General features: G+C 41.6%; 1 long non-coding RNA gene across 1 annotated transcript; it reads right to left on the minus strand.

The window, feature by feature from the left end:
• Nucleotides 1-12,723: 12,723 nt before the first annotated feature.
• Nucleotides 12,724-16,681, minus strand: LOC136844936 (uncharacterized). The gene is made up of 3 exons (XR_010855018.1): nucleotides 16,505-16,681; nucleotides 14,492-14,617; nucleotides 12,724-12,832 (listed from the first exon to the last, which is right to left on the minus strand). It is a non-coding gene; the product is annotated as an uncharacterized lncRNA (long non-coding RNA).
• Nucleotides 16,682-16,979: the final 298 nt, after the last annotated feature.

Below are 16,979 nucleotides of genomic sequence, written 5' to 3' on the forward strand. Positions count from 1 at the left end.
GACACAGAGAAGAGGCAATATACTGAGTAAAAGTTCAATAAAAGATAAAAACTTCAACAAGCTCAATTGAGAATCCACTTCAGCATGTCCAAAGCACTTGTCAGTCTCGAGTTTGTCCCTTCACAGGAAAGAGAAAAGAAAACGGAATCTTCTCCTGAAGACGGTTTAAGCACCAATTAAGTGTCTGTATCGCAAGTGGTGGTGCTCCGCAACTTCATAAAAAACCAGAAGACAAGCTCCTGTCAGACCTAGCAGAAGTTCTGTGCACCCGAGTACAAGAAAACATACGAAACGCGCTCTAATTGAAGGAGAGAGTTTGGGTTCTCTTCTCCAAATACTTGAAGGGTGGCGAAATACTCACAGACAAGAGAGACCTATTCTCTATGTGGCCTCTATGGGCCGGAGTTCAATTCCCTGGCCGGCTGATGAAGAGTTAGAGGAATTTATTTCTGGTGATAGAAATTCATTTCTCGCTATAATGTGGTTTGGATTCCACAATAAGCTGTAGGTCCCGTTGCTAAGTAACCAATTGGTTCTGTGCCACATGAAATAAGTCTAATCCTTCGGGCTAGCCCTAGGAGAGCTGTTAATCAGCTCAGTGGTCTGGTAAAACTAAGGTATACTTTTCCTCAACTAAATGAGGATACAGTGAAGCACAATGCTCCAGCAAACGTCAATCAAACCGAAGGAGATCCTCCAATTCAAACTCTTCTTCTGCCAGAGAGCAACAGGAGGAGACAGCCGGCGACATGAAGCAACACCTGGTGATAGGAGGTGAGACAGCCGGCGACATGAAGCAACACCTGGTGACAGGAGGTGACAGCAGCCAAGTAACTGCATCACATCCACAATTCAATGAAAGGGAGAGAGGGAAAAGCAGTCTGACGTGACTCAGCTGAGCAAAAGAAAACGAGGCACCTAAAGAAAATGGGAAATGTTGGGAGGCGGGGGGGAAGAGAAGTTACAACGACTCTCCTGCCTCGTCCAAAAACCAGTCAACATAACTTGAGAGCATTCCCATGCGACACATCCTTAAAAAGCTATGTAGTTAGAATAATGTCTAGCTTGGATACAACAGAAGACAAGTGCTGTAACCATGGTAGATTTGGAATGAGAAACATTAATCGAGGCAGAAGTAAGAGATTTGCTGATAGCCAAAGAAAAAGCATGTAAAGAATGAACAAGTGCATTTCGATGGAGAAAGAGGAAGAGGCTACCAGATCTGAGTTAACAGAACATCAGAATAAGTAAACTCGCTACAGAAACATTATTTTTAATGGAACTGTACAGCATACCTATATGATTAGTCCTATTGGTGCTAACCTCATATTAGGTGCCTAACCAATTCAGACAAACCTTGTAATGACCAAAATAAAGTTTACATCCTGTTCTACATTCTCAATACACTTTTCCTGAACCAAAAGGGGAGCGGAAGGCAGAGCGAAAGAGGAAGACTCAGTAATAACTAAAGCATTAGCAGAGGAAAAGCCTACAATGAGTATGGATATCTAGAGATGAAGGACCTGGAGAAAGGGCAGAATTGACAGGTTGATAACCTGACCTAACTAATTATTTTCACAATCTCTTTGCTTCCCTTCTCTTCCTATACTAACGAACTTAAGCAGAAAGTCCTTCAAAAATCCCTACTTCCTCACGTGTATTCCCAAGACCACACAATACCATTGCAGCCTGCGTACGCAGTGTGTATCTCCTAAACAATCAACATCCTCGTAACACAGCAGTCATTCCTACAGAATCTGACGTTCTTAGCCTTGATTCCAATGGAGGCATCCTAGGAAAATAAATGTACAGCACCGTGATGGCAGCAAACAGCCATGAAGTACTGTACCAACAAGCAGCTATACACAATGGCAGCAAGGAGAATTCTGACAAGAGCTAAATCATTCAAAACACACCTGGTGGAGAACAGGTGTACTAGACAGTCATCCAGGCAGCCTTCTGAACTCTGTTTGAATGCCAACTCGCTTATCAGTGAGGAGATATAAGCTAACTTTAACAGTAGGTAAGATCCCAAATAATCTGGGATGCTTTCCAAACCTGTTTGGTGTGCCAGACATGTAAGTTATCAAAGAAGTGGTAACCTCTCCAGCCTTGCATATTTCTATAACTACTCTTTTTGACTGAGTCTATTGCCACGGACTTCATTAGTCTCCCTACCTACTCAACAAGGTATGTTGCTTGTCTTATGGTGCTGGACCACTATGCAAACTGTTACAGCTGTTCCTATACTTAACAGCCAGGCCATAACTGGCACGATCTTTCATTTAATTCAAGTGCCAGTAAAAATTAAGACCAACAATGGTTTGGAGTTTATTTCTCAAGAATCTAGTGCTTTTCTGAGAAGATATAACATCTTTCACATAAGTTATACTATGAACCATATATAAATAGTAATGAAACCACAGAACAAGTCAGCTGCACTATTGGAGAATTGCTACATCTCATTAAAGATGAAACTCAACATCTGGACCAATCTCCTCACCTAAATCAGTCACTTTGCTTGCAGATTGTACTGCAGGTGGTTAAATCATAAATTTTTTCCATGATATTACAGGACTCCCTCTCCTATCAGCTAACACTGGAAATCCTGGGCAGAAGCCCATTTCATTACCAATTCTAAGGAGTTGGTACCTTATATCTATGGAGAATTACCCTGATGAGACATTTCTTAACCAATATGCTAGCTCGTAGGTTTGATGGTCCTCACAAGAGGTTAACAGAAGGAGAAACAGAGTCATGTGCAAACTAAAGACATGTGAGCACAGAAATAATTAATGGTTTCATGCAAGCTTCCAGCACATAAATCAAAAGACATTTCCTGTATCCAATGGAAATTACTATCCAATTCATTCCATGTAACAGCTGTTCATGACTGTAAGTGCCCTCTAAATCATGTGAAGAGATTCATCCATTTCTGGTACTGAGGATGACTTACCCAATCTATGAGATAAGCACACTGGAAGACTATCAGGATCCCCTCAGCCACACAGATATGACTGTCATCCACTCTCTCAACATTCTGAAAAGGCCTGCAGTACTTCAGATGCGGTAGAAAGAACCTACACAACCTGACCTGATAATTGCCCTTCCTACTGTGTTGGAAATACTTTCACTGCTAAAGATGCGACAGGGTGAACCAAGGTTACCAGATAGGACTACTATTCTTACTTCAAACCCTGTTGTATTCCCACCGGGAACCATCATCAATGAATAACATTCCTATCGAAACAGTTTACCCCTGCAACGTGTGTATTGGTTTCTTTTATTGATGAACAAGGCCCACTTCCGGTCTGACATGTGTCAGCTACATTGCCCTTAAACCAAGATGTACTACTGAATTCAGCATACAGGGCCTAAGGCTTTGAAGTACTACTGTGTCCAGAATCTTATCAGCATCTACAGATTCACAGTCCGAGGAAAATAGCTCTTAGGGAGCTACGACACCCATGGCCCACTGTCTGTCAGCCCTGTGGCCAATTTTGTAAGTTTTAATCCAATGACAAAAACTGGTCAACCAAGTATCAGGGTACACCTTTAGATCAAATACTCCAAATGCTAAAGGGCACCTTGAAAACTGGGATGCCTAGCACACCTAAAAGGTGGGTAAGTTTATATCATTTATTTCAAGATACAAGGAGTTAAGAGATATATATTTAGCCAAAGGTTTCTTGAGCTACAATTTTATCTTACAAGTGGTTAACCTTTAGTCCTTCTCACACCAGATTTAAAAGTCTAGTTGAACCTGTACCTCAAGCTCAAATGAAAGTGATAAAGAACTGAAAAAAGAGGTAAAGCAACCAAAGCAGAAAAAAATTATATTTTGTATATTTTGTAATGCTGTACATATGTTCTCACTGCTACTATGAGTGTTTTTGTAAAATTTACCCTTACAGTGATAACTGTTTTATACATGTTGTAATGTCCCTGACTTTTCTTTTAAAATTTAAAAGATTTATCATGAAGAAAATACTATACATATGTTGCAGCCGCAGCTAAGTATAGGCCACATTTGAAGGGTACATGCCACATGTGAAGGATAAACAGAGAGAAAGGCACGGTTACTGATTAACTTAAGAACTTAGTTTTATGATTCTACCCTTGTCGACTTTTCACACTTTGTCTTCTCTAATTTTCCATTTGGTAATCCCTTCAAATCAACCTCCACTGCTCTCTGTCTGATCGCAGGTAAAACCTTTTAAAGGGGCAAAAGCAACTTGCTTCCCACAATGATAATGAGGTAATGGGAGAAATGTACCCTTAACAGTCACTCTAGATACTTCCATTATCTCTACTACTGATGCCCTGTTCTAACAACAAGGTGAGGTGAAGCCCAACCTATAGTCTGTCTTAGCAACTGTACACGACAATCTAACCAGTTAAAAGAACATATCTACCATGGCCTGTCTGCCTGAATTTTAAAATTCAGCAAATGAAGGTCCTGTTCTCCTTTGGACCTCTAAAAATCCTTACATAGATCTAGCCAGTGAAAACCTGCGAAGAAGTCTCTTGGCCAGAGAGAAAAAAAAGGAGACTAGGTTGACCACGTGAAGAGGGATGACAGTGATACCAGTACAATAGACTAAACCTCAAAGAGTGACTCATGGATGCTATGCAGAGTGCCCATGATCTTGCATACCCCCATAGACACCATGAGACCCACCAGCCATACTCCTACCGAACCTGCTTCGTTTGTCACCATTGGCTATGAGAAGCCTGCTCTAGGACTCAATGCTGCAAGAAACACCAGTAACACATAGGCCAGAATGCTATTTACATACCTGAACTGTCACAGTTAGGGGTTAAGTTAAGTATACCTTAGTTTTACCAGACCACTGAGCTGATTAACAGCTCCCCTAGGGCTGGCCCGAAGGATTAGACTTATTTTACATGGCTAAGACCCAATTGGTTACTTAGCAACGGACCTACAGCTTATTGTGGAATCCGAACCACATTATAGCGAGAAATGAATTTCTGTCACCAGAAATAAATTCCCCTCCTAACTCTTCATCAGGCAGCCGTGAACTCGCCCCATCAATTGACAGTCTGAAGCTCAAACTGGTGGCCAACAAAGGGCTTACACACAGTTAGGGGTAAGGCAAAGAAGGGAGGCAAGAGTGTGACTCGCTGATTCAGAAAGGCATTACAGTAGTAATGTAAAGTACTAGAGTAACTTACACTTTAATATATAAGCAGTCCTCCTATTCTGCAAAAATGTTACTAGATTTTTTAACATTGTCAAAGTAGTCCACTGTTGTTTAGCATATTTTCATTAAATGGGCATTCATTTGTTATAATCAGGTGTAAAAATGTTCATTACTGTTTTAGCACTTTTATAATTGCAGATTATTTAAAGTCTTAGAAAGCACTTGTGAAAGAAGTCTGTGTGCAATGTGTGCAGAGCCTCACCTCTAAATCTGTGGAAATATTGAACTGTATTTAAGCCACTGAAATTGGCCTTCTCATAACAGAACCACATTTCCGTTTTAAATGCTGAATACTGTTGTAGCATTAAAATTCAAGGAGCATTTCTTTTTGTATCAACATGACTATGAGTAACCATTGCGAAAAAATGTATTTATCTGTAATACCCCTTTGAAATGACAATCACTCGTCTTTATGACCTTACTGAAAGGTTAAACTGGTGGATTATATTTTCACTGTGCAGTATTGTAGCAAATGGTAGAATTTAACTTCCAACAAATTTCTGAGACAGACTGCCCCATTGTAAAGCAGAATGTTAAAAACAAGTTATGTATGTGATTTAGAATATGGTATTTTCATTATAAAATAAGTTTTTAAATATAATTTACCTGGTAGTTACATATATATAGCTTTATCCCGCCGATCTGCATGTCACAGACAGAGAAATTAAAATTACGTAATCGATAGATGGTCAGGTAATATACCTGAGCCTTCTCTACCAGGTAATTAAATCCATTCCCAATTGTCCTCAGAAATTCCATGCCCCTGTTCTCAGAGGGGAGTGAGGGGACTTATGAGAGTGTAACTACCAGGTAAGTATATTTAAAAACTTATTTTATAATGAAAATACCATTTTTAAATATCTAACTCTCTGGTAGTTACATATATATAGCTGATTGACACTATTGGTGGTGGGTTAGAGAACCAAAACACTGTTGGGAATTGTATAAACTTTAAACACTCAAATATTAGCTGTAAACATACTCTTGTTCTTACCTGACAAGGAAGTTGGCTTACAATTATCCTGCCTCATTCGCCTGCATTCCTTGAGACCCAGCGACCCATCCAGGGCTGTAGAAAGTTCTATGGGCTGTCACACGGTCCTCAACCTAACATGACTAGACCACCACCCTTTGCTATCCTGCAGCCATGGACAAAGAGCTGACCACCTGACCCACTAAAATCACTAAATAACACACCCATAAACCTAACTTAGACTTAAATCTCAGACTGTGGAAGGTTGCAACAAACTCACAGACAACCTGTGAGTTCAAATCAAGAAAAAGTGTGTATACAAAAAAAAAAAAAAAGGTTATAGGTAGAGGCAGTGAAATTCTTCCACCATTTAAGGCTGGAGGCAACCAGACGACCTAGGAACAGCAATCCTCACATTGGTCTGTAATTTTCTCAGGTAACAATCTAAGATAGATGGTAAGCTACCAAAAGTCGCCTAAAATCGGATTATAGACCTGTTGTTTCTGCAGCTACATCGGTTGCCAGCTCTTACCTCGCAGCGCTGACTTTTGAGGATTGGAAAGCTTTTCCGTCATTCTTGGTGAGCTTCCCTTATTAAGTCCTTGATAAAGAACGCCAGTGCATTCTTTGATAAGGGTAACGGTGAAGGTTTCTTCCACTGAGCACCAGAGGTGATCTGTCTGACCTCTCATGTTTCTGGTCCTTGTAGATAAAATTTTAGGGCCTAACTGGACAAAGGCCTCTCTCTTTCCTGTCCTACTAAATGAGACAGCCCTGGTATGGAAAAAAGATCTGGGCCATGGTTGAGAAGGGTTTCGTTTTTAGCGAGAAAACCAAGTTGAAGTGAGCATACTGCATTTTCCCATTGAAGTTTACTTGCTAAAGGCTTGTAGTTCTCCTACCCTCTTGGCTGTAGCCAAAGCGACCAGGAAAAGGGTCTTCTTAGTGAGATCCTTCCATGAAGCCTTGTCGAGAGGTTCAAACCTATTCGAGGTTAAAAATTTTAAGACTTCACGCCCAAATTCCAAGAGGGGTTGTCCTTCCCTTAACTGTCTCAAAGGACCTTATGAGATCCGTGAGGTCCTTGTCTCCACACGTCAATATTTCTGTGACGAAGACGGAAGCAAGCATGCTGCGATATCCCTTGATGGTAGATACTGCTAGGTTTCCTTGGTTTTCAAATGCAGAAGAAAATCTGCCAGTTGAGTTAGAGAGGTACTGAAAGAGGAAATGTTGTTTTTCCTGCACTATCTCTGAAAACGTCCCACTTTGATTGGTACACCTTGAGTGTGGACGTTCTCCTCGCTTCTCGCGATGGCTCTTGCAGCTTCCCTTGAAAAACCCTTCGCTCTTGCCAGTTTTTCGATAGTCGAAAGGCAGTTAGGTTGAGAGTGGGAGATTTTGATGGTATCTCTCTATATGTGGCTGTCTGAGTAGATCGTTCCGACAAGGTAACGATCTGGGGTGTCTACTAGCCACCCATCACCTCCGTGATCCATGGTCTCATGGGCCAAATGGAGTTTATCAGGGTCATGCGGCGCCTTCGACTCTCTGAACTTCATGACTCTGTCTAGGATCTTGAATGGAGGAAAAGCGCATATGTCTAGTCCTCCCAATTCATGAGGAAGGCGTCCACCGCCACTGCTTCCTGGTCTGGGACTGAGAGCAGTAGACTGGTAACCTCTTCGCGTTCTCTGTGTCGCAAAGAGGTCTATTGACGGTTCTCCCACAGATTCCAAAGCCTGTTGCACATCGTGGATGTAAGGTCCATTCTGTCGCGGAGAACCTGTCTTCCTCTCTGCTGAGAAGATCCGCCTGACGTTCTTTCTCTCCCTCAAGCGAAGCGGTGATCAGAGTTGTTGTTCGTTTCTGCCCACAGCAGGAGATCTTTGGCCTCTCGTAAAGGGAAAACGAACGCAGTGCCACCCTGTTTCCTGATGCAGGCCAACGCTGTGGTGTTGTCTGCGTTGACCTGTACAATCTTGTTCTGGACCTCTCCTGAAAGTGGACTAGTGCAAGATGAATGGCCACCAGTTCCTTTGACATTTATATGCCATTTCTTCTGATGGTTTTCCCATAGACCTGAGATCTCGCCCCTTCCCCAGCGTTGCACCCCATCCCATGTCCGATGCGCCTGAATACAACACTAGGTCGGGGTTCTTTTGTTGGAAGTTCGAGGCCCACTGAAGTTTTTGGGTCGATTTCCACCAACTCAAATGTTTTTTGATTCCCAGAGGATCGGAATCCATCTCCAGATCTTGGCCTCTTTTCCAATAGCTTGACAGATGGAACTGAAGTGGACGTAGATGTAGTCTTCTCCCAGGGAGACGTAATTGTTCGATCGAGGAGAGGGTCCCCAGCAGACTCATCCACTCCCTCGCCGAACAGGTCCATCTCCTAGAAAGAGCTTCACCTTTTCTAAGCAATCTAGAATGCGTTTGGGGCTGGAAAAGCCTGAAAAACCACTGACTGAATCCTCATCCCCAGGTAGATGATGTCCTGTGAAGGCGTAGCTGCGATTTGCCAGATTTACTACCAGACCTAATTGTTGCGTCAAATTCATTGTAACTTGCAGATCCTCCAGACACTTGCTTTTGATCTGGCCTGATTAGTTAATCGTCCAGGTACATCGAAATCTGTGATCCCCTTTTAGATGTAACCAGTGAGCTACGTTCGATGCCACTCGAGAAAAAACGTAAAGGAGCCGTGCTTAGTCCAAAAACAGTGCTCTGAACTGATAGGTTGTCCCGAGATGCACAAACCTCAGATATTTTCTGTAGTTCGGGTGAATTGGTGCGTGAAAATACGCGTCCTGTAGGTCTATTGAAACCATCCAGTCTTCCTGTTTGGTGCCTGCTAGGACTGACGCAGATGTCTCCATGGCAAACTTGACTTGCTTACGTGATTTGTTCAGTGGACTTCGCCCAGAACTGGTCTCCAACCTGAGCTCTTGGGTACCAGAAAAGTCTGTTGTAAAACCTCTGATGAGAGGTCCTTTACCTCTTCTATTGCTGCTTTTGATAGCATCTGGGTCACCTGTTCTGAAGAGCTGCTGCTTTGCTCCCGAGTAAGTAGCTGTCCAGCTCTAACGGTTCTTGTGAAAAAGAGGGGCTTCCTTAGGAAGGGAATCTTGTATCCTTCCTTCAAAACTTCGACTGTCCATACGTCCGCTCCCCCTTTGCTCCACTCTGCCAAAAGTGGGATAACCTGGCTCCCACTTGTGTCTGGAGGTTGTTGTGATCATTTCTTGGATTTGGGTTGCTGCTTGGGGTTCTTCGGGTTGTCCTCCAGCAGCCATTCTCTGACTTCCCTCTCGAAAAGGGCTCTCCCCACGAAAGGGCTGACGCAGGAGGAGCTTCCTTGTCCTTCCTGGCTAAAAAGTTTGCGGAAGAACTTTCCTAGCAGTCCTTGTGATCAGATCTTGCGTTGATTGTTGCGCAAGGGCTGCTGATAAGTCATAACCAGCTCTGAAGGGAAGAGCTGTTTAGATAAGGGAGCATACAACAGTTCAGATTTCTGAGCTAAAGTCACTCCAGACGACACGAACGAACACAACATAGCTCGTTTCTTGATAACACCTGCTGTGAAAAGGGCAGAAAGTTCGACCGACCCGTCCCTCACAGCTTTTATCGAGACAGGCAATAAGGTGCATTTGCGTGTCATTCTTCTGATCTGACACCTCTGCAAGAGCTGCAAGAGTCCAGTCCATCAAGCTGAAGACTTCAATAGTTCTGAAGACGCTTTCAGCAAATGATCCAACTCGACGTGGACCACAGAACCTTGGCTTTAGTCATGGCTGTTCTCCGTGAAGAGTCAGCGAGTCTGGAGAAGTCCTTGGGGAGGAGGCAGGAACTCCCAAACCGAGAGCTTCCCCAGTCTCGTACCACGCTGCTGGATCTAGAAGCCAATCTTGTCGGGGAAAGGAAAAAGTTGTCTTTCCTTGTTCCTTCTTCAAAATCCAATCATTCAGTGTCGAAAAGGCTCTCTTCACTGATTTGGCCAACACTGTCTTTTTGAATGAGGAAGACTTCTGGGGGTCTACCCATCAAATATTGGGAGGGAGGACTCTGAGGTACAGCCTGATGAAAATCGTTAGGAAATAAGTCCGCCAAAAGAGTAAGAAGTCTTTTCAGATCAGCGGCATGAAGAGTTTCTTGAGTTTCCTCTTCCGAGATTTCTTCCAAGGGATCCGCTATTTCCGATGTCCAAGCGAGGAGGGGAAAGCGTGTGAATCGTGCTGCTGCGTGCGTCACGCATGCGTCCAACTTTGCTGCGAGGGAGCTTTCGCGATCCTTGTTCCTCCCGTCACTCGTGGTGGCTTGTTGCGGGAAGCGCCTATGAGCGCTGCAACTTGTCATGAAGTTTGCGTCTTGCTGGTTGTTAGCGCGTCTTGTTGTTCTGATTCTTGCCTTACCCTCTTCTTGGGTCTGTTGACGTCCAGATTCCTTCTTGTGTGTTTCTTCTCTTAGTCCTTTGCGACTTGTAAGAGTCAAAAGAGACGCATAAGGGACTGCTGGACTTCGACAAGAACTTTACTTGAGGTGCCGCTTGCTGCTGGGAAACAACTGGAGATGGCACTGCACTAGCTTCCACAACCCGGAGACTCTAGCTGGGATCTTTTGATGAAGAGGTGGTGACGCAGCTTGCGACACGTCCCATTCTGGGGAGGGGAGAAGCGTGAACTGAAGTCATGTATACGTCTTCTTCCTCCGATTTAGCTATCGTCTTACGCCTCTGTTTAGCGCAGAAACGCCGTCTTCTTCCGACAGGAATCTCTCTGGAGAGCTCCATTTGCTGCAAGAGGTTGTTGGAGGGAAGGGGACCTGCGTCTCTTGATAGGTCTAGACTCTTGTGACTGACGCCAACCACGTCTGGGTCTTGCGTCATCCGAGGAAGACAAACACGTCCTCATCTCGCCTTTCCTGCGGCGGGGAGCGTCCTGGGATGCGTCAACAGGATCGCTCGAGGGGACGTCGCTCGTTGTTCAACGCTCTCTCACCTCCCTTAGCCTGTCGACGTTCCTTCTCCCAGGGGTTGGGGAGCATGGAAGAGGTCCAGGGCTAGGAGCGTGACAGACACGAACGGACGACCCTCCACTGCACTAACACTGTCACGAACTTTGCTGCAAACTATGCACTGCCCCCACATCACTTCCTATCCAAGAAAGGATTGTACAGAAACTCCTATGGCCGAAATAGCAGCCATTATATCCTTTAAAGACGGATTACTTACTCCCAACTCCGCAGGAGGATCGGGCTAAAGCCTTAGGGTTAGGATCAGGAATATTAGTATCAGACAAGTTAGAAAGGACTTGACTATCAGAAGACCTAGCTGAAAGGACACTGAAGATCTAGCTCTCCTAATTCTGTCCTTTTCCAATCGCTCACATAGCGATCATACTCTCTCCACTCTTTCTCGGACAAACTTTCACACTCCTTGCATCTATCATCAAGTGCACACACATGATCTCTGCATTTCTTACAAACTGTGTGGGGATCAAGAGCAGCCTTGGAAAGCCGGTTCTTGCATCCCCTAACACACATTCTAACAACAGGGTCAGCCATCTTGAAAAGCAAAGTACAAAGAACAATTGTAACAGTCAGAAAATGAACAGATAGGCTAACAATGAGAAACGAAAAATCCAGGAAGATCCAAAATCAGCGAAAGCCATCAACAAAAACCAAACAAGTAATGGGTACTTCACCAATTGTAGTAAAGCAAACCAAAGTAGAGCGAATTTCCAACGTGTTGATAGAACGACGGCAGGGAATTTCTGAGACAATTGGGAATGGTTCTAGTTACCTGGTAGAGGGCGCTCAGGTATGGCCACCCCTGACCATCTATCGGCGATTGCCGCGAATTTTGAATTTCTGCCGTGCGACGAATAATCGGGATAAAGCTATATATATGTAACTACCAGGAAGTTAGATATTTAAAACTGAATTTCAAATGAGAAAAAAAGGGTCTGTTTAAAACAAGAAACTGGATTTTCATGAAAAACAAATCATACTTTAAATGGGTTTAATTGTACTAATACTACTCAATTTCTAAAACATTTTTTTTAAATAAGGAACATTCAAACAATACTGATAACCACATTTGCTCTGGTATGTCAAAAACACAGTCATTAATCATTAAAACCTCTGCATCCTCAACAGAATAGAATATACAATTCAGGCCGAAGGTCAAGCGCTGGGACCTATAAGGTCATTCAGCGCTGAAAGGAAATATGTGAGTAAAAGGTTACAGAGGTGTAACAGGAAGAAAACTTTGCAGTTGCAATATAAAACAATTGTTAGAAGAGGGTGGAAAGCAAGACGGAAGAAAGAATGTGGAAGGAGGTACTGTACAGTAAAAGGAATGAAAGGGGTTGCAACTAGGGGCTGAAGGGATGCCACAAAGCCTGAATTAATGCCTACAGTGCACCGTGCATGAGGTGCAATGATGGCATTAACCCCCCTATGGGGTCTGCATCCTCAAGTTTAACGTACCTCATCCTGGGAATTAACGATGCCAAAAAGTACTGAAACTCAGGTAACCCACAAAGGAACAGAAGCAGCCAAAAAACAAAGAGATAGCCACAACTCTGTATACCTCTTTTCTTTTCCATCACGATAAACACCATCTGTAGTGCCTGTGGGATAAACCAGATTTATGACAGCCTTGAATAATATATGTATATACTGTATATATACATAGACAACCACATGACAGGTGAAAATTAAAGACCAGGTACCAAGTGCTTTCATGTATTGCATACACTTCTTTGGGGTACAAAGTAAAATAAATAAATAGAGAAATAAACAAGAAAACTTCACAAAACAAAGATCAATGCCATTAACAAGCAAAACATCATTACTGTATGTAATCACTAGTTTGAAGAGAACAAACTGTCACTACCAAACAATAATAAAAATACTTTAAAAATACTTAAGAACTGAAACTGCAGTTAGAACAGGCTATTGGTAAAAGGTGACATTGTACTTCCCTACAATTTTATGAACAAGGTAACTATCTAATTTAAAAAGACCTGAACTAATATTCATAAGTTGATTGTTAAAATGCTTAATAAAGGCAGATTCAATTACTGTACACTTCTTTTAACAATGTGGTTACAAAAAATGATCTCAAATGAATTTTTCCAGTCTATAAAATAGTTAAAATCACTCATATGTACAAATAAAGCACTTGTCAACTGGCCTGTTCAAACTGCATAACAATGCTCTTTTAGATGGTAATCTAGTTCTTTACTAGTTTGACCTCTCATGTGGTTGTCTACGTATACATATGTCATGTGCAGTTTGGTGACTTATTGTATTACTGTATGCACAAAGCATATCTAGCATGAAATTCATCAGGTGGAGCCTTTTTATATAATGTACAAAGTTTTGTAAAAATTTTATCCAGTGAAGAGTAATCATCATCCTATACTGTATTCAATGTTCTTAACAAGCTGTACATGACTACACTAAGGGGCTCAAGAATGCCTGGGCACCATCATTATACATAAGTACAAATACATGACTGGCTGAACTTTCTGGGCATAAAATATAATTTTCCTGAAATGGGAGTACTTGAACTTGATAACTATTCATTCTTGCCATAATGCTAGTTAAAATATAGAAAATGACTTGAGCTTTCTAAATGTATCATTTTTCCTAAAAGTCTCCCATGTGATACACGTAACATCTTACTCCCAAGTGACCCATTCATACCTTGACCCAAACGGATGACAATTAGTCAGGAGCGTTATTTCAGATTTTTGATGGGGGAGGGGCAAAGGTGGTTTGGCGAGTGAAGCGAGCCTAATCACCTGGGTTTTTTTAATTTTGAGCTATTTTATGTGCTTTTTGAAGCACATAAAATAGATAATATAGAAAGATATAACTTAATGTGATGACACATTTGAATTTCGGTAGGAATAATGGAAAACCAGCTGCTGTTACTTCTTGGGGCTTGGTGGGGTGAGGGGGGCAAGTTGAGGCTTGGGGGGCAACTTGAGTCTTGGGGGAGGGCAGTTGCCCCCTCCAGCCCCCCCTAAATGACGCCCCTGCAATTAGTTACTGTAGGGTTACTACTCGCAGCCAGCATCCATTGTGTGGTACACTAGGTAGAACCATAGGTTCTCTGCCACGCTCTTTTGGCCCAATTGCTCTCCGCCTTCAGTTCTCATTTGTTCCCCTCAGTATCCCCTCACTTAGCTGTTAAACTCTTCTAATTTTCATGTCTAAATCACAATCTACATCTTAAGCAAATGTATACTGTTCATAGTAATCTATAGAAAGATACTTACCAGTGAAAGTAAAATTATAATAGGGGTCAAATACAAGACACCTGGTACTTCCTCCCCTATGTTGCTTAAGTGAATTGCATAAAATATCTCTATAAATTGGATAAGTACTAAAACACTCGACACAGCCTGAAAATAAAGACACAGGAGCTTGGTGATATGAAAATATACAAGCATGCAAATCATCTTACAACTACTTTATTTTTAAATCACCTCTAATTATGCTTTTAAATTAAAGAGCAATATAAAATCATTTTACAATTTCAATATAGCATTTCATAGTATATAATCCATATTCCAACATATGCATTCAGAGCCTTCTAAGTTGACTGCTGACAGTGACTTTGCACTTAAAAATAACATAATGTGCTTTTTCCACAATCACTGTAGCTCTAAAAGGCATGCTTTTGATGGTGGTTTTACTTTATCAGTAGTGAGAGCTGATATTTATCAATTAAACAGATATGGATAACTAACTCATAGTAAGAAGAACCAGCTAATTCATAATGAATGTAGAGGACAAGAGCTAACAGTACTATCTTATGGGGTCTCTCATTAGCAGTTTGGATTTAGCAGACAGCTTTTCCATCTTCCCAGCCACAATAATCTAGCATTCAGATTTCCTTCTCACTGAGCATCAGTGTACTGTCATCCATTATTGTCAATGCCTTTTTGGTTTCATCTATGCATGATAAGTTAAGTATACCTTAGTTTTACCAGACCACTGAGCTGATTAACAGCTCTCCTAGGGCTAGCCTGAAGGATTAGACTTATTTTACGTGACTAAGAACCAACTGGTTACTTAGCAACGGGACCTACAGTTTATTGTGGAATCGAACCACACGTTATAGAGAGAAATGAATTTCTATCTCCAGAAGTAAATTCCTCTAACTCTTCATCACCCGGCCGGAGACTCGAACTCGGGCCTACCGAGTGATAGGCCACAGCTCTACTGACTCGCCCAATGAAGAGCTATCTATGCAAGTTGCACTACAGATGCCCATAAACTGATTCACATTGAAACAATATGCTTTTTAATAAAATTTTTAGGAAGATTCCTCCTTATAGGATCAACTATGCATTACATTATTAGTATACTTAGAGATTCTCAGTGTATTTATGTCATTAGAACAATATAAAACAAAGAGGAGGATTCTGGAGTATGATAAAAATGAACAAACATAGAGCTTAGTTGATTCTTGGGGGATTCTTGTTCTGCATCCTTTGCCCCTTCATCTCTAACCTTTGAATATGTAATACTGGGCATATGCCAAAGCAAATGCTTAAGAAACATTTCATTTACTGTATTTATCTGGAAGTAGTTTGAAGAGACCAAGTCAAATGTGAATGGAGAATCTGAGTAAGACAGAATTAAATTAGTTGGCCAGCAAAGTTGGAAGCCTGGAATGTCAAACAAGCAACCCCCAGAATAAAAAATAGTGGAAAATTACTTGCTTACGGAAACAAAGAAACTCTGTACTAACATTAACACTTGGTATCAAGTGATGCCACCAGCCCAGAGGGCAAAACAATAAATAAAAACTCATTAGAAATTCTCAAGTTGCTATACACCACCATCATCGTGAAGAGTAAGTACAATAAAAGTGAAAATAAATGTACTGAAAATTACGGGATAGAACACAGAAAATGCAAAATATTGCTAAATCTGAGAGAGTAATTAAAACTATATACATCTGGACACAATGGAGCCCACCAGAGGAATGACACCTTGATTATGGGGATGGTGATCATTGCATACACAGCAGAGTCTTGGCCTTTCAAGATCTACCAACTTAGAGCAACCAGAGAGATTCCATGAAAGTAAGGCTAAATGTAATGGGTTAGTATGAAAAACAGTCCTTACTTTAAAAATGTAGCTTTATATCAGTGTAAGAAAAATAAACTACTACAATCTTGATGCAGCCCACCAAAAGTATATTATTACTTGCTCATACATGCACATACAAGTTTCACAACAAATTACAGTATACAGTACAGTATATACCTTCAACTTACCAATTTTGAAATATTTAACCAACTCCATGGTATGAGTCGATCTACACTCTGGATGAGGTAGTGTGTTTCTAGAGGTGCTAGCAGCCAAAGGAAAGCACATGGTATCCATACTAGTACTGTTAGCTCAAAACAAGGCGTAAAGTCTGGACTGTCTGTGTGCCATGTAACATTTAAGTCCTGGAACAAAAAGAAATTAAAACTAAATTATATAATGCACAGCAGTGAAAGAAATTCTACATGAATTACATATTGCAGACTTCATGAATTCTAATAATTCTTGGCTACCAGAATTCTTCAAAGGCTTTCCAAAATAATTATCTAATACTTTTATTCTCACAACTAATTTAGACCATTTAGTTGTTGCAAATTAAAAAAATTAGAACGACCACCTGCTACACAAGTGTTCAGCATAAAGATAGTGTTGTAAATGAGCGTGTAGGCCTATCCTCAAACTGACTGAATGACGTAATGTTCA

Source organism: Macrobrachium rosenbergii, chromosome 13 (assembly GCF_040412425.1).
Source record: "Macrobrachium rosenbergii isolate ZJJX-2024 chromosome 13, ASM4041242v1, whole genome shotgun sequence".
Classification (NCBI taxonomy): Eukaryota; Metazoa; Arthropoda; class Malacostraca; order Decapoda; family Palaemonidae; genus Macrobrachium; species Macrobrachium rosenbergii.